Raw genomic sequence first — 23175 nt, forward strand, 5'->3', positions numbered from 1 at the left:
GGGCTAAATTGTGAGTGTTTTAATTCTGCCTCTTGCAAGCCTATCAGGAACCTAGTGGCTCATTATGCCCTCTGTTTTTCTCCAGAGATGCTATAGAAACACAACAGTGTAACTAACACTTTTCGTCATTTAGAACCACAGGTGGCTTGAATGTGTGTGATTTGATTGTCTTTACTAGGTAATTACAGGTTGGTGCCTATTCCTGTTGTCTCAGTGGGATGCTTGCATGGCACATGGGGGTTTGAGATCATTTGCAAGGTGGTTGTACAGTAGAATAACATGGAATGCTACATTGCCCAAAATACCGCGCATTGGTACACACACACACACACACACACACAGTTGCAGCATGCCTGTAGATTACCTAGAGCGACGGTTCTCAAACTGGTGGGTCACATGACCCACCAGTTTATATAAATTTTCTCCTGTCCCTTTAAGGGGCGGGGAAGGGGGGAGGCAGCAACGTGATCCCCAGGATCGTGTTGCTAAGGGGGACGAAGGTTTTACTTACTTTGGGTGTTCTGCAAGCAGCAGGAAGTGCAGGGAGCCCTACGCAGCTCTCCACAGGGCTCTCTGAGTGTTAGAATGAGAAAAAGTGCGTGCAAACCATTTCCAGGTTGGTGTGTGCTGTTTCTAAACATTCTAAGCCTCAGGGAGCCCTGCAGAAGGATGCATGGGGCTCCCTGCACCTCCTGAGCATAAGAACAGCCGCACTGGATCAGGCCATAGGCCTATCTAGTCCAGCTTCCTATATCTCACAGCGGCCCACCAAATGCCCCAGGGAGCACACCAGATAACAAGAGACCTCATCCTGGTGCCCTCCCTTGCATCTGGCATTCTGACATAGCCCATTTCTAAAATCAGGAGGTTGCACATACACCTCATGGCTTGTAACCCGTAGTGGATTTTTCCTCCAGAAACTTGTCCAATCCCCTTTTAAAGGCATCCAGGCCAGATGCTGTCACAACATTCTGTGGCAAGGAGTTCCACAGACCGACCACACGCTGAGTAAAGAAATATTTTCTTTTGTCTGTCCTAACCTGCCCAACACTCAATTTTAGCGGATGTCCCCTGGTTCTGGTATTATGTGAGAGTGTAAAGAGCATCTCTCTAGCCACTTTATCCTTCCCACTCATAATTTTGTATGTCTCAATCATGTCCCCCCTCAGGCGCCTCTTTTCTAGGCTGAAGAGGCCCAAACGCCTGCTGCCTGTCCTGCTGCTTGCAGACATCCAAAGTAAAAGCACCCAAGTATGGCAATGATAATCTGTGAACAAGAACAAGGCCTTCCTTTAATCCGAATGGCCACTGGTTGTATTTATGTGCCACTTCAAACAAGCAGGGTGGGTGCAAGTGTGTAGTACTTTCCCACTGAATCCAAGTGCATCCATACACTTTTAAAGGGGAAGGAGGATTGCTGTCCAGTGGTAGAACACCTACTATGAATGTACAAGTTCCTGGATTTAGCCCCTGTCTCGTATCTCCAGGTAAGGAAAATAAAAGGTATGTCAAAACCCTGGAAAGATATTGCCTGTCTGTGGGCCCAATCCTAAAGAGTGCACACCGGCTTTGTGCCGGTGCGTACTGCCGCAAATGTGCCGTAAGGCATGTTTGCAGGCCCTAGCACCAGTGGCGCGCCAGTGGTAGTCCAGTGCTGGCCAGTGCTGTGGTAGCGTCGGTGGAGCACCGGAACTCCACTGCTTGGCAGTCGCACAGACTGCAAGGCAACAGAGAGGTAGTTGAGGGTGTGGGGGTAGGTGGAGGGAAGGAAGGGAGAGGGTGGGGAGGAGGCGTGCCAGGGGAGGGAGTGGGGTGGGAGGCAGGCGGGATCCTGAGCCTCTATGTCGGGCCACCTGCCTGACACAGAGTCTCTTACTTCTATATCGACCTTTGGGTCATTGTAGATTCAGCTAGCCCCATTGCAGGGCTACTCACTTTATCCAGTGGAAGGGGCTATAAGTCCTCCCGAGGAGGTGGCAGCAGGGTGCGCTGGATGCAACAGCAGTTATTTTTGGCACCATTTTAGCCCGCATGCCAGGCAGCTCAGGAATGGCCATGTGTCTCTTAAGGGAACTTGTGTTCTCTTGCTCTGGGGAAAGCCTCTGCTTTCCCTATGGGTCTCCTTGCTCCTCACCACATATTTTGCTTATGGAACTGAGGAGTGATGCAAAGGGACAGGATCAGGCTACACACAAGTAGTAGGTCATGTAGATCAGATGGCATGTAGATCATCTGATGACTTGCCTGCTGGATGCGAAGATTGCAGATGTCAAACATTAATCAAATGGACTTGGAGACAGCGCAGGGGAGGAGGCAGCAGTCGTGGTGCACACCAGCACCAATGACAATGTGAAACGTAGTTGACTGGTCTGGAAGCTAAATGTCAGTTGCTAGGCAGGATGCAGAAGGCCAGGAGCTCCAGGGTAACTTGCCTGGAAATGCTACATGCTTCACACTTCATTAAGCAACCTACTTTTTTAACTGGCATCTCTACCCACCATACAGATGCTGATTAATCAGGTTTGCTGCTTAACTAAGCACCAGATAAGCATGAAATGTGCCTTTTACCACATATTGCCCCTATATAAATCTATTGTTCAGCGGTGTTTAGAATACTGTATTCAGTGCTCAGAAGTAGGCGACCTCAGAATGCCAGGAGCAAGGAATTGGCACCAGGATGCAGGTCTCTTGCTGTCTTGTGTGCTGTCTGGGGCATTTGGTGGGCCACCGTGAGATACAGGAAGCTGGACTAATTGGGCCTTAGCCTGATCCAACAGGGCTGTTCTTATGCTCATCAACACACCAAAAGAGATTACAGAGTTGAAAAAGACCAAGGAGGGCAAACCACATGATTAGGGCTAGAGTACCTTCTTACGAGGTCAGGGTACAGCATTTAGGAGCATTAGTGTCCTGGAGCCTCCTGGCACTTGAAACTGGTCGATGCAGTGACATGGAAACATCACCCCCCTGAGTCATCATGTCACCCCCATGCCTTCATGCTACAGTACACACACACACACACACACACACACACACACACACCCTGTTTCCAGAAAGGCTCAATTTCAGAGCCAAACAGGCGCTCGGGAAGGCAGGTGAACCCAACATCACAGTGCTCACCATTTTAAGCAACAAGCACTATGCTCCACTTGCCGAGAGTCTGGGAAACACCCAGAGTGTTGCAGAGTTGGGCGAATCGCCCCTGCCGACCCCCTCAAGCACCAGTGACCTCTGACACCCCTCTGAGGCCTGCCACCTGGGGCCCAGGGTCCTCCTCCCAGCCACCTGCTCCGTCCACCACTGAATGGGGAGGGGGATGACTGAGATGTAAATTAATTCATGGTATAGAAAGAATGGATAGAGAGAAGTTTTATTCCTCTTTAATGCATTTATTGGCAGCAACTGTTACCCTGCACATGCCTGATCTCGTCTAATCTCGGAAGCTAAGCAGGGTCAGGCCTGGTTAGTACTTGGATGGGAGACCACCTGGGAATACCGGGTGCTGTAGGCTTATACCATAGTCTTTCGAGACTGAAGGTTGCCAACCAACCAATGCATTTATTAATTGAAACAGATTGGCAGGAGATTCAGGACGGACAAAAGGAGATACTTCTTCACACAGCACATAATTAGTATTTGGAATTCCTTGCTGCAGGATGTGGTGATGGTCACTAGTTTGGATGAGGGATTGGATAAATTCATGGAGGGCATGTCTGTCAATAGCTATTAGTCATGATCTTTATGCGCTACATCCAGTTTCTGTGGTAGGATGCCTCAGAATGCCAGCAATAAGAGAACAGCAGTGGGAGAGAAGGATGCCATTTTCTCCACATTTCTGTTTCCACAGTGTCAGCCACTATGGGAAACAGAATGCTGGACTAGATGGACATTTGGCCTGAGCCAGAAGGGATTTTCTTAGGTTCTTACCCCTTGAGGTCAACTAGGGAGAACCTGTTGGTGAGTGCTATCACTTTGGACGTGTTGGTGGTGGTGACATATGAGAGGGCCTTTTCTGTCCTGGTGCCCAGTTTATGGCAGTCCCATCCCCAAAAGATCAGGATGACTACCTCCTCTCTGGCGTTCTGCAGGGACATAAAATGCCTTTGTTTTGTTTCTCTCAACAAGTCTGTCATTGATCTAGTTCTGTGGCTGACTTGTGCACTATCTGTTGGATTTTTTTTTGCCAGAAGGGGAGGCAGGGCATTTTTCTCTACATAGTTATTTTGCCTGGCTCTGTGTTTCTTGAATGATGTCTGACATTACTGATTTACTATAAGTTGTTATTTCATTTATTTTTGTTTTATTGTTCTCTGCTTGATTGTAAGCCAATGATTCCAAAACTTCCCTGGTTCCACCCACCCCCACCTCCCACAGCCTCTTCTTCCCAGATCAGCTGGGCACTGCTACTTTGGATCTTGAAAAATCTAAGACAGTGGAGCCCAAATCTCATGAGCTTTTGTGACATCAAAGGTGGCGTTACCTGGGTGAAGAAGTAGGAGGGGCCACCAGTGACATCCCTCAGTGCCCCTGTGAGTGTGCCACAACACCTTAAGGCATCGCAACTCACACTTTGGGAACCCCTCTTGTATGACATCCTGGACTTTTCTATGAAGACAGGAAAATCAAGATAATCGTTTTTTTAATATTTAATATTTTCCTTTTCTGCATATATGTTTAAAAATTCAGCGTAATTTACCATCCTGCACGAGAGAGCCGATATATTAAGACTGTTCAAAATCAGGACAATTGACAACCCTGGACCTTGCCTAGGCATTTCTCTCTCTCTGCAAGTCAGTTTTTAAGAGTATAATTACCGTGGATGTACTGATCACCCCCAGCCAGTGAGCAGCCAGGGAGCCTATTGTCCATCTATTATCAAGGGCTGCTGAGCATTTGCCATCTAATTTCATTAACCTCCTTGCGCAGCAAATTTGTTTTTCTGACATAAAAATGACTGAGGGTGCTCCGTGGTGATGAATTACAGCGCTAAAGTGACTGGATTGATGCCTCCTCCAATCTAATGCACATTTCAAGTCCATTTAAAAATGTAAATATTTATATCCTTTGATTCCAGCCTTTGAGTCTGCCAGACCTTTGCGGCCGATAAGCCAGTCTCCATTCAGATCCTACCCCCTTTCATCAGAGTGTATTATATTTATCAGGTAGAAATCAAGGTGAAGCAGGAATTGTTAACACAGGAACATCCAGTGGCTGAGATGGTATTTTAACTCTGTGTGTACAGATAGAGTATTTTCATGCTAAAACGTGGGAAGCAAATTAGCTGGGAGAAGAACTTCTGCCAGAAGAGGCCTTTCTGGAATTGATCTTCCTTTTCTTCCTATTCCTAAATTAGGACTTTGGCACTGAAACCAAGCGCAGTCTTAGGGACAGCTCCAGTACCCCACTTCTGAAAAGCACCAAAACCTGTCCTTCAGCGAAGGGCATTCATCCAAACAATAGAAAACAAGCCTGGCCCACCATTGAAGTTAATTGAGATAGTTTGCTTCAAGCAACAGATGGGTGGGTGCATCAACCTCTGTCCACCTACTCAAGATGCTCTTCCACCTCCCACTTTCTGGATTGGAAAAGAAAGAGGAACAGGAACTATAGAAGAGTCTCTCTAGCTCACTACTCTCCTCTGCTCCCTAAATCCTCTTCTGTTCCATTCCCCTTTTTCTTTCCATTCCAGAGAGTGGGAGGAGCAGAGGCTGGCACATCCCTAGGTAAGAGGACACAGCACTTGCCACACTGCCTCAAGTGTGTGGTTTTGGCCACCCCGAGAGAACAGAAAGTGTTTTCTTACATTTTGACCCTGGTGAACCAATCACAACACTGAACCTGCCTGTTTATACTGTATTTACAGATTCCTTGTACATATCGATAACAATGGGAAGGAATTTCCTCCAAGATCAACTTGACTGGTGATTTTGAGATTTGTTTCCCCTTCCCCCATTACATGTTATTTTCCCCCCTTCCTTTGTATGTGAATTTTTAATTTGCATAATTATTATTCAAATGAAACACATAAGCAAACGTGCAAATTATATTACGCTGTATTGCTTTAGAAACATTAATGAGCATAATGAATATGGGGGAGACAAAATCAAAGAAAACAGCTCAGTGCAACTGATCCTAGAATACTGTACATACTAAATATTCCAGTAGGGATGTTTCTGTTCCAAAATCCAAAAGATGTGGTAAATCCCCTGAAGCACTGAAACCCTGAAGACCGAGGGCCCGATCCTATCCAATTTTTCAGTGCCGGTACAGCCATGCCAGTGCACTGCATCCTGTGGTGGGGAGGTAGTCACAGAGACCTCCTTGAGGTCCCCTTACCTTGGGGATGCATTGAAGCTGTACCGGTGCTGGAAAATTGGGTAGGATTGGTCCCTGAATCTGTTGGGGGATTTGGCAAGGATTACAGGAGAAGAAAACACGGGGGAAAAGGAAATAAAAGATCTCATAATATTCTCCCTAAGGGGCCCATGACACTTCAAGGACCCTTTCACCAGCTGCACCAGCTGCTCAGTGGCATTTCCAGACACATAGCAATGGCATCACATGTCATTGCCAAACTACCTGGAACACCAAGGTTCGAGCTGTGCAGAGCTCAGCTTAGCTGGGTTTTGAGGTGGACGGCCATGCAGCCGTACAGCTTGAAGGGAACCATTCTCATAATACAAATCACAGCTCTGTAAGACTGTTAATCATGAAGAAACACTCCAGCTAAATCTGTAACTGCATTTGAGCAACCTTTCAATCACTTTTGAAAGGTTTCACTTTTTCTTAATTTACCAGGGAGGAAGGGCAAGATGGAGGACACGATTCCTGTTGAAAAGCTCAGGCTTCATGGTAGCTTTTAGCTCATATATATAACGCATCTAAGGAAGCTAGAGATCATGGGCTCCCAACGTTCCTAAATACAGCATACTTACATGGTGTCACAAGAAGGCCAGAGGGAACCTTTCAGTACACTGAACCCAATTCTAATATCTGGTATTATCTGGAAAAGAACAAATAAGAAATTTCTGACTTGATGCAGAGGAGGTTTAGTAAATAGGGGACACTCCTAATAGGGCCCTGTCAATAGGAGACAATATCCACATACATGAGAACTGCAAAGATTATCCTGATGCCTCAATCTTCCAGTGGGTCCCTCCCTACTGCTCCTCCATCTCTAGTAACTAGTATCGGTAGTAAGTGACATGATGTAGGCAATGCAAAGGCAATACAAAGAGGGAGTGGCAGGGAGGATTTGATTCTCATCACTAGAAGACCACAGAAAAACCTGAAATGGCAACACAATGATGGTTGGTGCCTTGAATCAGAGCCTAGGGACTCCACGTTCCAGGTGGGAGTATTCCAGTTTTCTAAAGCTAGTTGGGCATGGTTTGGATATTCACACAAGGCCCTTTAGCATAGCTAAGATGTTAATTTTCCATATTCCTTTTGAAGAAGAATCGTGGATTCACATAGAGTTTAATACAGTGCTCATTTTAATGCACTGTAGTGCTTAATTCCCCATAAACATTCACCATAAAACTTGGAGATGGCTGTCTCAATGGGCACGGTGCCACTATATGTTTATATCCCACAGCGAGTCCTGTTCATCAAAGGTTCTGCTTCTCCCTACAACTTCCTCTTTGATTAGTAACTTCCTCTTTGCCCCTTGCTTTTAAAACAGCAGATTAGCTGCTTCCTGTTTGCTTGCCATGGCTGTAGCATTCCTGAGGTGCCCTTAATTAGGGCCCAATCCTAGCCAATTTTCCAGTGCCAGTGCAGCTGTGCTAATGGGGTGTGTGCTGCATCCTGTGGTGGGAAGGCAGTCACAGAGGCCTCCTCAAGGTATGGAAACATTTCTTCCCTTACCTCGGGGCTGTGTTGTGTATGCGCCAGTGCTGGAAAGCTGCATAGGATTGGGCCCTAAATCAGTTCCTGTTGGTGTTGAGGGTGGGACTTTAACTACCTGTCTCCTCTTTGTATCCAGATTATGACCAATTTATTTTATTCACTTCACAAAGTTGCACTCCTTATAAAAGGAGCCCTTTTTGTAAAGGTTAGCCTGGAAATTGAATGAGTCAAGAAATCATCCCATTATTTACACTGGGATGCTCAGGATATCTTTCTTGCATCGCAATAGAACTGTTGTAGGTGACAGAGGAACTTGCCAACAGAGTCAGGTTGTGTGAGGAGAAAGTGCCCTGCTTAGACTGGCTGGTTTTGAACTTGTTTTCCACCCATGTCCCCATCTCCCTTCAGACACAGAAGCCTAAGGAATGGCTTAAAAAAAATCAAAACTGGCTTAAAAAATGGCTTAAAAAATCAAAACTTTAGATATAGGCTGATGGGTTCTGAGCTGTCTGTGACAGATCAGGAGAGAGATCTTGGGGTGGTGGTGGACAGGTCGATGAAAGTGTCGACCCAATGTGCGGCGGCAGTGAAGAAGGCCAATTCTATGCTTGGGATCATTAGGAAGGGTATTGAGAACAAAACGGTTAGTATTATAATGCCGTTGTACAAATCTATGGTAAGGCCACACCTGGAGTATTGTGTCCAGTTCTGGTCACCGCATCTCAAAAAAGACATAGTGGAAATGGAAAAGGTGCAAAAGAGAGCGACTAAGATGATTACGGGGCTGGGGCACCTTCCTTATGAGGAAAGGCTACGGCGTTTGGGCCTCTTCAGCCTAGAAAAGAGACGCTTGAGGGGGGACATGATTGAGACATACAAAATTATGCAGGGGATGGACAGAGTGGATAGGGAGATGCTCTTTACACTCTCACATAATACCAGAACCAGGGGACATCCACTCAAATTGAGTGTTGGGCGGGTTAGGACAGACAAAAGAAAATATTTCTTTACTCAGCGCGTGGTCGGTCTGTGGAACTCCTTGCCACAGGATGTGGTGCTGGCGTCTAGCCTAGACGCCTTTAAAAGGGGATTGGACGAGTTTCTGGAGGAAAAATCCATTATGGGGTACAAGCCATGATGTGTATGCGCAACCTCCTGATTTTAGGAATGGGTTAAGTCAGAATGCCAGATGTAGGGGAGAGCACCAGGATGAGGTCTCTTGTTATCTGGTGTGCTCCCTGGGGCATTTGGTGGGCCGCTGTGAGATACAGGAAGCTGGACTAGATGGGCCTACGGCCTGATCCAGTGGGGCTGTTCTTATGTTCTTATGTTCTTATGTTCTTATGGCTTGAGGGGTGTTCTTTCCCCTCAGGCTGTTTCAGACCCGAATTGACTGAACTGGGGATTTGAGATGTGGGTACTCAAGCCATCTGCTGCAATGATAAGCCTTCCCCCTCCACACATACATCCACATGGCATTTGTTTTTGCAGTCTCGAGAACAAAGAAACATCACAGCAAAGAATGTCCAAGGCCTTTGCAGGACTTCCTGAAAGGAAGGACAATCCCCATTCCTTTCATCAAATCCATAGAAGTTACACATGACTAACAGTGCAAGCCTATGCATGTCTATTCAGACATAATTCACATTTTGTTTAATGGGGCTTAATCCTAGGACAGTGTATATCGGATTGCAGCCTAAGGGAGCTCCAAATAGGAACAGTAGTATATAAGTCAGGACTAGGTGGCCTGGAGTCAGCAAATGAGACATAGGCAATTCAAGAGCTGATCAGTTTTTGTTAAGGCAACAAACAACTGAGAAGCCAAGTTAGAATCAGCAGCTTTATGTGACCATGTGGAACCCTATTGGCCTTTGTGTCCCTTGATCCCTGTTGGGTTGCAATACCATGCTCTAGCCATATGCAGTGATGCTCTTGTAGCACAGCCTAAAGCAGGCTGCCAGTGTGGTACAGTAGGTAGAATGCCTGAGTTCTGCTGCCAGAAACCTTGGTTTGAGTCCCCTGGCACCTTATTGGGTGAAAGAAAGAAGAGTAGAAGGGAAGTCACAGAGCATGTGTTTAAATGTTCTCTCTGTCTCCTGACCCAAATCTCACCATTTGGCTTTTGGCCTATAGGCTTTCATGTTGAAGAAAATGGCAGATATCCAGTCGATGGACTTTGATTTCCATTTTGCAGATGTGCAGAACATACACATGACACCCTTTTCAAAGCTGTCTGGGAGAGCTTATCTATTTGCAGCCATTCTGTACAATGCCACGAAAGCTAAAACACCAAATCCCTATACAATGATTTAACATCATAAGACTCTCTGACTGCAAATACGTAGACTGCAGGAGGAAGATATGTTAAATACTTCATAGGGAGCATTAAAGAGGCCAGATGGCTCAAGGTGGCCAGTTGTTAAGATGACATTTTTCACCTTTGCGATGCTAGACCAAATGACTCCCATGCTGAAATGAACCTAAACGATGTAGCACTGGTGTCCACTGATGATGTCCACTGGTATAATGTATAATGCAAGCTGAGGACAGTGCGTTGATCATTTATCGGAAGAGCAAAAGGAACATGCCAACAATCGTTTGGTTCAATGAGAGCACCATGTATGTGGACATAAGCCATGTACTACAGGACAGCCCAATCCTATACCCCACCAGCCCATAGCATGCAGTACTGTAGGTAGAGAGCACGTTGCCTGCTATGGTGGGGAGGCAACCAGACTACCTGGGAGAGGTAAATAAAAATCTTTTTTACTGAGATCCCCATAAGCCATCTGGCTGCCAGTGGGTGTCCTTAGACCTATGCCAGCTATTTATCTAGTGTAAATTCAAGGAGCCTTGGGGGCTTGTTGGGCTAGGAAAAGGGGGGCAGGATCTTGATGTGTGCCACTGCCTTAAAGATCCTCCTGCTCCCGCCTCTGAACGAACACCATTTTGGCCAGTCCCTACCCTGGTCCTCCCCCAAACAGACCACAAACCACTCCCACTGCCACTTTATACCTGTTCCGGCAGGCATTTGGGAGCCAGTGACACATGCGAGGACCTTCCACTTATTTGCACAAGCAGCTCTGAAGTGCATGATGGTGGCTTGGCTTTTACGATGCTGGAATCAGACCTATGACAGACAATCCGATTCTCAGTAGGACTGGACCACTTATCATTACCCAACGGAACTTAAATAGTCTAGATTAATAAGATTAATAAGGCAGATTAATAAGGCAAATAAGTGATTAAACTGGAGCTGAAATGAATTTGTTCCCCAAAATTGTCCTTTGAATATTTTGATAATATTTGCCAGATAAGCCTCTGAATATTCAAATACTTGCTAAATATTCACCAGATATTTAATATCTGTATTTGACAACCAGTGATGTTTAATTTCACAATGTGATATTTGTCTTTAATTTCAAATACTGTTATATTATTTGGAAGTACTTGGTAGGTGACAATTAGGGTGCAATCTAAAGCTATAAAGCACTTTCATGTCACTTTTTGGATGCAGGCCCTAGGGACGGGTGAGTTGCGTTGACTGAGCTCAGCTCAGCAGGGGTTGGGGGACCTTGGGGAGGGGGGAGGCAGGACAGAGGCATTTCAGAGGGAAGGGTGGGCGGCAGGCATTCCCAGGGACAGGTGGGGAGTGGGAGGGGAGGCCAGGATCTGGCACTTATGCCGGATCCTAGCCCCATTCCCTGGCAGATTTAGGACTGTGTGGCCCGTAATATTCAGTATTTGATATCCAATAGGCAATTGTATATAGGTTTTGACAGTTAACATGCAATAGAATTAGCACTTGACAGCTGACAACTTGTGAGATTTCATATCTGATATCTGCCAAAAACAAAAATTATTAGTTGAAATTGTTAAATGAAAGTATTTCACATATGAAATTTGAATGGAAAAATTGGAAATTTTCATATATTTCAAATATTTGTGAACTTTTATTTCAACTCAACTAGTCTGAAAAGTGATTACATATAAACCTGTTATAATATAAATTACCTGAGCACTCAGCCTTCCCCCATAATTCCTGAGAACCCAAATATCAACACTGTCCTCTATAATTTTTTTTTTTTTTGGGGGGGGGGGAGGTGAGTATGGAAAGGAAAGGTGAGCAGGGGAAGAGGAGGTGAGCATGCATGGAAATTTAAAAGAATTCAGTCAGCGTGTGATTGAACAGATGGTTTAATATATAAGCATGTACTTCATGTTAACTTAATTCTACATAAACCACAGTCACATTCATTCCTTCATACGCTCATATATGTAAGCATGTGTGCTTACCTTTCCTGAAGATTCAGGGCACAAACACATTATCAAAAAGAACAGAACAAAGCCTACTACATTAAAATAGTGGTTCAAACATAATGTTGCTCTAGTGCTTCCTTCCAAGATTTCCCAATTTCAGCACAACTTTTGTCAGATCAATTTCCTTTGACAGGAGTGAGTTCTTGAGACTTAACAGTGCATTTGTATAAATCTGTTTATTTGTAAGCAGAAAGGTTTCACAGATATTATAAGGTTGATGTGGCAAGCCAAAGCAAGGCAAGGTTCAAAAAAAACTTAGATCCCAAGCTTAACATCTCAAAGGACAATGATAGCCTAGAAGAGGAGTGTCAAACTCCTTTCATACAGAGGGCCAAATAGCATTCATGATGCCTAATGAGGGCTAAAAGTGATATCATTAAGCAGGAAGTGATGTCATTAGTCAGGACATGACTAGAAGTAAGCACTTTTTCTCACCTAGGAACTCCTTAGCTGCAAGTGTCAGAAGATAAAATACACAAATCTTGATCAAATTTTCAAGATATGGGAGAACCCAATTATTATGTGGGTTCAGCAGTGTATTCAGCAGTGTATCTCAGCACAACTCAGTAGCTGAGAGCAGCTGATGGTGGTGCTGGGAGAGGCCAAGGGCCGGATAAAGAGCTTCTGTGGGCCACATCTGGCCCCTGGGCCTTATGTTTGACACCCCTGGCCTAGAAAATATGCCCTCAGGCATATTGGTTGTGCCATCAACCTAACCAGCATAACATTATGAACTGATGTGGCCTTCCAAGAATGGTCTATTATTCATTACCAGTTACTTTCCAAGTGTCGTGGAATCAAAATAGTTTGAAGGAAAATTGCCAAATCAATCAACTATGATTCACTGGAAGGTAGTACTATGACACAAAATTCCAGGTCGAAGCTCCCAAATCTCTCCTTTTGGCATCTCCGTTTCTGCTTGTTTCCCATGGGCAGTGCACATGTCCATATTTCAGTTCCACATTTATAGTTGTAAGAATGTCAGCAGTAATATCTGAACATGTCTGGCTTGGCTGTATTTTCCCCGGGTACACCTTCCATTTTACATACACGTTGATTATACCTTCTTCCTGGACATTTCATGCCAAATGCACAAAGATGTTGTTCAAAGAGGACTCGATTATTTGCTCTTTTTCATTCCCTCAATAATTCTGAAAGGGAGGGTGCACTTAAAATACACACACAGAGGCACATGTAAACCCTATGCCTGGTCAGAAGAGACAGTTTTATAATTGTGTGTTTTAGTTGTCCTTGTATTCTTTTGTATTATAAGCATGTTGGGAGATAAACTGACTATTGGAAGGCAGCCAGGCAGAATTGTCAAGGAAAGAGTGAAAGTGTAAGCGCCACGAGATGGTAAGTGAATGCAGAGAGGAGGGATGAAAGATCAGAAATAAGCTTTCAGAATAACGGTTCCAAGACAGTGATCACAAGAGAGACCATCTCGGACAAACTAACCTTTTTATACCTTATTTAATAAAGTTGGCAACAAGTTCTCTGCCAATTGGTATTTTTTAAAAGTAGAGTGAAAAGAGAAATTTGGAATCTGAGGAAGGAATATGTCTCTATTTTATCCCTCTTGTTTTGCATCGAGAGGCAGATGCAATGTGTGCCCCAAAGAAAGCAAATACTGAGTGTGCCTTTCTCACACTTTTCCCTCTCAGGCAATGTGCATATTTTTATTCATTAAGGCAATGCAGCATGATTATTCTGGGGACAGGATTACACAATGCGGTGTTGTACTGTGGTGGAATGGCATATATGAATGATATTAAAATACCCAGCCAGTGCGCTCACAACACCTGTTCCAAATCCCTTCTAAATCAAAGTACCTGCGATCATTTATCCCTGACTTTGTGGACTGTTGTAAGTTGCACATTATATGATACCTACCTAAGCAGAAGGCAAAGTCTGCTGTTTGTTCATCAAGTTCATTTGTTCATTCATTTTTCCAGTGTTCCCTTAAGAGATAGGGTTAGTCTTTCACCTGCAGTTTTCTTAACATGTGTTCTCTTGTTTTAAAGGGACTTATGCCAGTGTTTTCAAATGTCTTCAGGTTCTATATAGTGCATCAAGATTCCATATATGTTTTGTTGTAGCAATAGTAGTTACATTTATACCCCATTCCTTGTCCAACAAGGTCAGGGCAGTGTGCAAAGTTCTGCCCACTCATTTTGTCCTTACATCAACCCTGTACAGTAGGTAAACTAAGAGATAGTGATTGGCCCAGGGTCACTCAGTGAGGCTTATAGCTAGGACAGTAACCCTCACCACACTGGCTATAGATATATGGTCTATATTATTCGGTCCTAAAGGAAAAACGATTATTTCTTCTGTTGGTTCAAGGATCAACAGCAGTTAGGTAATCCCCATCTTGTTTAGGTACAGCACCTCTTCTAGTGATTTAGGGCACAATCCTAACCAGGTCTACTCAGAAGTAAGTCCTATTGTGTTCAATGGGTTTTACTCCCAGGAAAGTGAGGTGAGGATTGCAGCCTTAGTATCTTGAACAGTTGCATAGTAAGAGGTTGAGGACTATCCACTCACGTGTACCTTCTTATATGCTCTGGTAACCATTGAAGGCCTTGCAGCTTTTCAGGCATGTGAGGCATGCAAGAGGGATTGGCCTTGTTGGTGGGGGCACTCCATCGAGAGATGTAGTTGGCTACTCAACTACTTCAGACACATGATAAAATCCTAGCTTCCATGTTCTCTCTGTGGGGGAGGGTTGCGATTCCCGGCTGTGGTTGGGTGATCCCATCATGAGAAAGACAGATATACGTGTTTTAAAATAAATAAAATTAAAATAGTATATTCTGAATAATCTCCTAATGAAACTTTGCTACTAAATGTACCATTACTTCATTCACATAAATTCAGGAAAATGTGAACATTGTTTATATGGAGTCACACCGTATGTCCTGAATTTGAGCTTAAAGGTCTGAGGCCCAAAGCCACTATTTTTTACATTAGGCCTTCCTTAAGTGGACACAAGAGGAACACAAGAAGGCTTGGTACTAACACACACACACACACACACACACACACACACACACACACAGAGAGAGAGAGAGAGAGAGAGAGAGAGAGAGAGAGAGAGAGTTGTCTCTGTCCTTGAAGGTTTCAGTACTTTTTAAAACAGGGTCAGTTTTCTCATAGAGTGCAATAAAATTTGAGTCATTCTTAAAGAGTGACAAACATTTTTCTCCCCCCCCCCCTTTTCCTGTAGGAAACTGTAGATTTTTTCCCCCCTCAGGTGTCAACACATCTCATTGGTCAGTCATGCACCAGAACAATTCATCTCATCTTTCTGCACCAGCACTACGAGATCACTAGACTGAAATATTTATTTAATTGAAAGTTGTGCCCATACGCAGATTAGACTTGGATTCTGAGAGATGGGGGTAATGGGGGTCATTGTGGAAGATGCACACAGCTCCCCTCTCTATGGATCATCTATTAATTCCCACGTAAGGTGCATCATGACCGTTCAGAGGCATTGCATGGCTCCAGCTTGCTTCTGCTCCTGAAAACTAGTGCTCTCCCCCACTGGTTCAATATCTTTCTCAGATTACATTTTAAAAGACGGAGAAGTGCCTAATAGCTCGCTCACCTTTGGGAGTCGGCACTAAGTTGCTTCATTGGGATTCTTCACCTCCTATTTCCATGCATCTCTAATACAGATGCATTTGGGGAAGGAGCACAGGTATGCACAGAAGATAGAATCCTCTCTGGTGAGGCTGTTAAATAGAGGAGTTTATTAAAATGCCCCCAACAAGATTCTCTCCAAACACACACAAGTATCTCTTCAGCATACAGGCAGCTAGCGATATTGCTCCTCTGAAAGTGCCAAACACTTCATTAAGGATGGATCACGCTCCCTGGTTTCACAGGGCTCCTCCCACCCCACTGCCTTGCACCACAATGAAGTGCTTGGCAAGGATGTGACCAAACCATTTGAACTGAAATCATCCTGGGATTGCTTGGGAAGCTAATTGCCAGCTTTGTTTTTCTCTCCTAGTGCACCCTCCTCCCTCTAAAATGGAGGCGCTTCTTATTAAAGGATGAAGTGGATGTTTGGCATATCTCTGCCTGGATGGAAAGGCCAGCAGTTTCTCTTTTTCATTCTCCCACAATGAGTCCCTAGTGAGATGCTGCCTTGCCTCTTCACTAGACTTGTTACTCTCCAGATTGTTTGAGAGTAGGTCACTTGGAACCTGAAGGCGTTGAAGGTGAGTTTTTTTTTTTCCCAAAATAATATGAGTTCTGTCTGCTTTCCTCTACCAGAAGGCAGTTTGGAATCAGTTCACTTCCCAGAAATGTACCTTACACTGCAATCCTATACACCCTTATTTGGGAGCATAAGAACATAACAGCCCCACTGGATCAGGCCATAGGCCCATCTAGTCCAGTTTCCTGTATCTCACAGTGGCCCACCAAATGCCCCAGAGAGCACACCAGATAACGAGACCTCATCCTGGTGCCCTCCCTTGCATCTGGCATTCTGACATAGCCCATTTCTAAGATCAGGAGGTTGAACATGCACATCATGGCTTGTAACCCGTAATGGATTTTTCCTCCAGAAACTTGTCCAATCCCCTTTTAAAGGCGTCCAGGCCAGATGCCATCACCACATCCTGTGGCAAGGAGTTCCACAGACCAACCACACGCTGAGTAAAGAAATATTTTCTTTTGTGTGTTTGAACTCTCCCAACACTCAATTTTAGCGGATGTCCCTTGGTTCTGGTGTTATGTGAGAGTGTAAAGTGCATCTCACTATCCACTTTGTCCATCCCCTGCATAATTTTGTATGTCTCAAATACGTCCCCCCTGGGGCACCTCTTTTCTAGGCTGAAGAGGCCCAAACGCTGTAGCCTTTCCTCATAAGGAAGGTGCCCCAGCCCCGTAATCATCTTAGTCACTCTCTTTTGCACCTTTTCCATTTCCACTATGTCTTTTTTAAGATGTGGTGACCAGAACTGAACACAATACTCCAGGCGTGGCCTTACCATAGATTTGTACAACGGCATTATAATATTAGCCGTTTTGTTCTCAATACCTTTTCTAATGATCTCAAGCATAGAATTGGCCTTCTTTACTGCCACCACACATTGAGTCGACACATTCATCGACCTGTCCACCACCACCCCAAGATCTCTCTCCTGATCTGTCACAAATAGCTCAGAACCCATTAGCCTATATGTGAAGTTTTGATTTTTTGCCCCAATGTACATGAGTTTACACTTACTGACATTGAAACGCATCTGCCATTTTGCTGCCCATTCTGCCAGTTTGGAGAGATCCTTCTGGAGCGCCTCACAATCACTTCTGGTCTTCACCACTTGGAAAAGTTTGGTGTTGTCTGCAAACTCTGCCACCTCACTTCTCGCCCCTGTTTCCAGGTCATTTATGAAGAGGTTGAAAAGCACCGGTCCCAGGACAGATCCTTGGGGCACACCTCTTGTCACCTCTCTCCATTGTGAAAATTGCCCATTGACACCCACTCTCTGTTTCCTGGTCTTCAACCAGTTCTCAATCCAGGAGAGAACCTGCCCTCTAATTCCCTGAATTTGGAAGTCTATGAACTCTATGATAATCGTGGGGGTTCTTTTCAGTCCTCTGCCTAAGAACATAAGAAAAGCCTGGCTGGATCAGGCCAAAAGCCTATCTAGTCAAGCCTCCTATATTTCACAGTGGCCCAGCAAATGCCTCAGGGAGCACAGAAGACAACAGGAGACCTGCAAACTGGTACCCCCCCTTGCCTCTGTTCCTGTGAGTGTTTCCGGCTTCCATTTTGTAATCCGCAAATAGTCAATGAGACCCGGGAAGGCTGCAAATACCAGCAGATAAGTAATTTGCATGATGCATGGGCATTTTTGCACCCTTTTGCAGGGTTCCCTTTTATCTGCAGTTTCCATAACTGTGGGGAGGGGCAGGGAATGTATCCTATGTGGACATGGGGGATGCCTATATATCCATTTCTCTTCAGTGAATTAGTTATATCTGGCAGTGGAAGGAAATGTGGTAACTCAAGTGGCAGAGAGAGCCTAGTGGTGTCTGTGACAGTGGAAATTGCTGAGTAGCAGCTTTGGCAGGTGAGGTTGGTTAGTGATGAACTTTGGCCTTTCACCTTTCTGTAACTCCAGTCAGCAAAACCAGTTGCTGAGCTAGGGCCTTGGACAGTGTTTCTCAACCAGTGTTACTCCTACCACCACTGGAACTTGAGGTGGTGTCTGGAGGTACCCGTGGGACCCCCAAATCCCTGCCGCCTGGCAGCAAGACCAGCAATGCCATGTGACAAGCAGCAGTAGGAGGCTTGGCTCGGTAAACAGAGCTCCAGTGTGCACTTTTTGTGTACTCAAAAAACCCTCCTGTCCACCCTGAGCCTCTTACCAGTGTTTATCATGTTGCTTCTGGCCTCCCAATCTGGAAATAACTGGTGATGACATCATCACCAGTTACTTCCTGTGGTACTTCCAGTAGGTGGACCATGCAAACTGGTACAGGAGGGGACAAATGTTGAGAAATGCTGGCCTAGAACATACCCCGAAACAGATGGTGTTGAGTCAACTATTACTCATTTGACCTGTCTGCTGTCATACTTTTCAGAGTTATGTATATATTTATCCAGGTATTTATACCCCACCTTATAGCATTGCATGTGCTTTCCTCAGTTCTAATGAGGAACCTGCTCCTCATGTCTAATGAACTCCAGGCATTAAAAAAGAAAAGAAAAAGAGGATGGCTTTGCAATCACTTCAGTCATAATAGCCTGCTCTGTACAACAAAGGAGGTTAAATGAGGATTCAGTATCAAGACGATATAAACACGATTGCCCTTGAAGTACATCCTTTCCCAGCAGTGCTGAGCTTTAAGATTCCTTCCTGACTCTTGGTTACAGATGTTTTATTGATGCTTGCTAGCAGTATTAACTGCCCTACTCCTCATGTGGAATGATGCAATGTAGCCTGAAGTCATTAGGCTTGCCTTCATGGACCAAAGATCATTAGCAATGAGGAATCAGCTAAATGATTGCTTGGCTAATTTCTCCCTAAATGCAGCATGCAGCCTTTCTAGTGCGATTGGGTGAATGTTTGTGAAGTTAAAATTGACATCTTACACATTATTGAACATTGAGCATTGGCAGAATCTGTGGCTTTTCGAATAAGTTGCAACCTGGAGATTCCCTCTGTTCTTTTACATCTACTGCTGAATCAAGAAGCATGGTAAAATGGCTTCTCCTGTCTATTCCCCCCCCCCATCCTGTTAACCACGCACAGCCCTTCATGTTGCTATGAGGCACAGGGCTTAAATTGTGACACACATCATGTAGAACAAGGTGTGCAAGAGAGGGTTGGGGAAAAGTCAAAAAGAATTCACAGTTGCCTGAATACAGAGGTAGATTAGGGAATCTCCAGATCAGGGGTGTCAAACATAAGGGCCACAGGCCAGATAGTGCTTATCTTGCCCCCATGATAATTGAGCTCTCCCAGAGCTGCCCTATCAGCAGCACTGCTTCTGCCCAGGCTCTGGGAGGGACAGACTGAAGGAACCCTCAGAGGTCAAGGAACGCTACAGGGGAAGGGAGGGTGACAAGAGGGGTGACACAGCTGAGGTGCTGGGAGAGTCCAATTTTGATGTGGGCTGCCCTTTCAGCATCTCTGTGTCTGCTGAGACATCACTTCGCAGACTACCCTGCAGCTGCTGAGCTACAAAGTGATGCTGCAGCAGAAGCCGCACTACGGAAAGGGCCTCCCACATCATAACTGGAATCTCCCACAGCTTGAAAATATAATCAAGATCTGTACGCGTTCTCTTCTGTCATTTGCAGCTAATGAGTTTCTATGTGAGAACAAAGTGCTTATTTCTGGCCATCATCTACTTAATGACATCACTTCCTGCTTAATGACGCCACTTCCAGCAGGCACCATGAATGCTTTTTAGCCCTCTCTATGGAATTAGTTTGACCCCCCTCCTTCAGATTGTAGTCTGTCATTCCAAATAGGTTACAACAATATCATAAATCTTACCTGAATTCAGTTTCAGGTTCTGTTGTTGCCAGGGCAGGGCACCCCATTCCTCCAAACATCTAAAAAAAAGAGAAAAATGGGCACTTCCGATTTTTGTCACGAAACTGGAAGTGCCCTTTTTGTTATTTTGATGTGTTTGGAGATGCAGGGAGCCCTGCAGAGGGCTCACTGGACCCCCAGGACTTGGGTGCTGGCTGCTGGTAAGTAAAAAAAAACCCGCATCTTCAGCAGCAGCACAGTCCTGGGGATTGCACTGCTGCCATAGCCCCTCACCTGCACAAATGTTGGTGCTTCTAACTCCCTTCTAGGAGTTTAGAAGCACTACCATAGGGAGTTACCATGATGTCATCACATAGCCAATTCGATTTGAGGATGAATGTGATGCTTCATAAACAGGCATTGGCTTTCTCTGTATTTGCTTTGTTACAGGTACAAATCTGACTGGGTATGAGATGATGTCACCAAACTAAGGAAAAGGAGAAAGATTTTTTAAACTAAATAATGGTACAAAGAAGAAGCTGACATGATCAGCACTAATGAACAAGTGTGAAACGTGAGTTTTTGAGGATGTTTTGGGACCCTTCGCTCCTACGAATGCCTTGTTCTCAAATCAAAATGTTCTTCAGTGAACCTTCACTTCCATTTTACTGTTTGATATTTTCAGAATGGGGTGTAGATTTAGATTCCCATCAGTGGTTTCCTACACAGACTTTGCTGCATGTGTATTTTGTATCCAAATACAGAAAGAGAGAAAAAAGAAATTGAAAGGACAGTTTGAACAAAGGCCTTCCAATCCGCCACAGCTTTTTATGTAAAAGCCTGGAGGAAAGGGGGGAGGAGAATAAACTAAGACAGTAAATTGGGGGGCTTTGGGGACTCAACTGGAAAAAAAATAAACAGCTAACGGACAAGAGGAAGGAAGAAAATGGCCTGTCACCCACTAAGGGTGTTGAGCCAAAACTTGGGCTTGCAGGTTAAAAGGAAAGTAATTAATTTTAAGATCTACTGTCCCACTTCCACTCTTTTCCCGGCCCCCTGAAAGAAAAGCAATCTTGGATTTATTCTCTTTGGCTGAATGCAGAGCATTAATAGCCATTGGGCGGCCTCTGATAATGGTTGGTTTGCTCCAACGAGGACTCCTGCAATCTTCTGTTCTCCACAGGGGATCCACTTCCCTGCAGTTATCTCAGCAAAGCTTGGTTTGAAATACGCATTTCAAAATAAAACCCCTGCAGTAGTGTGCTGATATACATACCAAGATAAGGCCCTCACCTACATATAGTTTGTCTGTTGAGGCCAAGGTATATACATAGTTTGCGTTGGTGCCATTGATTGCCTTGGGTTCAGTGAAACTGTGTCTTGAAACATGCATTACAAATCCAGAACCATTTTGTTTATTAAAATATAAAGAGAGGTGCAAGAGTCCAGCCCAGATCACAATGATGGGACAGAGGCAAGGGGTCTTTAACTCTTTACTTCAGTGCCACTTTCTTCCCAAAAATCTTCCCCAATGTTGGGACCTGCAAAGGTGCCACTGAAGGAAATCAATCAGACTTCAAACACACAGTCTTTCTGACAATTCTAAGGTCAACATCTGGGACTACTGGCAAGCCCAAAGCATCATCTTGATTGCCCTGGCTTCCTACCTCTGGAAAGAAAAAAAGAAAAGAAAAAAGAAATAAAAACCTTATAAGTACAGTACTTGCAACTAATACAACCAGCTCTAGTTGCAATGTAAGGCAGAAATCAGGGCCCAGAAACACAATGGGTTGAACGGAGTGAGGTCTGAAGAAGTAGAACAAAATCTTCACAGAAAGACAATTCATATCATTTGCTTTATTCTTAGTTTTAACCAGCTTTACTCTGCATCACCCTGTTGTCTTGATACAGGTCCAGTAATCCAAAGGGTGGAATGTAATTTTTACACTCTTTAAATTTTTATGGGTAAACTGATGACTAATTTCAGTTAGCAGTTGTGGGTTTAGATACAGGATCTTACTCTGGATAAATGCTGAATATGAATCTACTTAAAGGTAGTTTTTAGATTGTGAGCCCTTTTGGGACAGGGAGCCATTAGTTATTTGATTTTTCTCTGTAAACCGCTTTGTGAACTTTTAGTTGAAAAGCGGTATATAAATACTGTTGTTAATAATAATAATAATAATAATAATAATAATAATAATAATAATAATAATAATAATAGTTTATAGCCACAGTGACTAGTAGCCATTGGCATATAATCCTCCATGCAATTGTCAAATTCCCATCCTATAAGGGTCCAATCCAATCCAGTCATGCCAACTCAGCGGCAGCATGCAGTGTTGCAAACATGCCATAAGGCACACACCTACAAAACTTACTGTTGGGCCAGCGCTGCACGAATGACAGGCAGCCACCACCCAGAGCTCTAGGCAAGTGCAGGGCAGTGGAGATGTGAGTGGGGGCATGGGGGAGGCGTTCCGGGGCAGGGGAAAGACGTGGTGGGAGAGGGAACGAGGCAGAAGGGGGCTGGACTGGCACTCGGCTCTACAGAATTTGAAGCTTCGCATTGGACATCCTGACACAACATGGGACTACTTTATCTGCACTGGTTAAATAGCCACCAGAGTCGAGCAGCTCCATTGTGGGACTGCTTCCCTTACTCAGGGTAAGGGGATTAATGTCCTCTTCCCCTGAGGAGCACTGGAAGCCCCCGCATCTGCCTGACATTCATAGGATGCAGCGGCAGCCATTTCGGCGCTGCTGCAGCTTTGGGCACTGGGCAGTTTATGAATGGGCTACCCATCTCCAAGCTAGTGGCCATCACCATATCTTGCAGTGGCAAATTCATTATGGTGCGAGGACTGCAATTCCTGATGTGACTACAAGTCACATGCAATGGCAGGCTGGCAATAGAAAAAGACAGTCTGGAAGTGCTCGCAGATGTGACTCCACTCCTCAGGACTTACAGATGAAACAATGGGGAAGAAGGGAA

At 44.7% G+C, this 23175-nt stretch overlaps 1 pseudogene; it reads left to right on the forward strand.

Annotated features, from left to right (window-relative positions):
- Positions 1–3394: 3394 nt before the first annotated feature.
- On the forward strand, positions 3395–3511 carry LOC136642479 (5S ribosomal RNA; annotated as a pseudogene).
- The last annotated feature ends 19664 nt before the right edge of the window (positions 3512–23175 follow it).

This window comes from Tiliqua scincoides, chromosome 2 (genome assembly GCF_035046505.1).
Source record: "Tiliqua scincoides isolate rTilSci1 chromosome 2, rTilSci1.hap2, whole genome shotgun sequence".
Taxonomy (NCBI): domain Eukaryota; kingdom Metazoa; phylum Chordata; class Lepidosauria; order Squamata; family Scincidae; genus Tiliqua; species Tiliqua scincoides.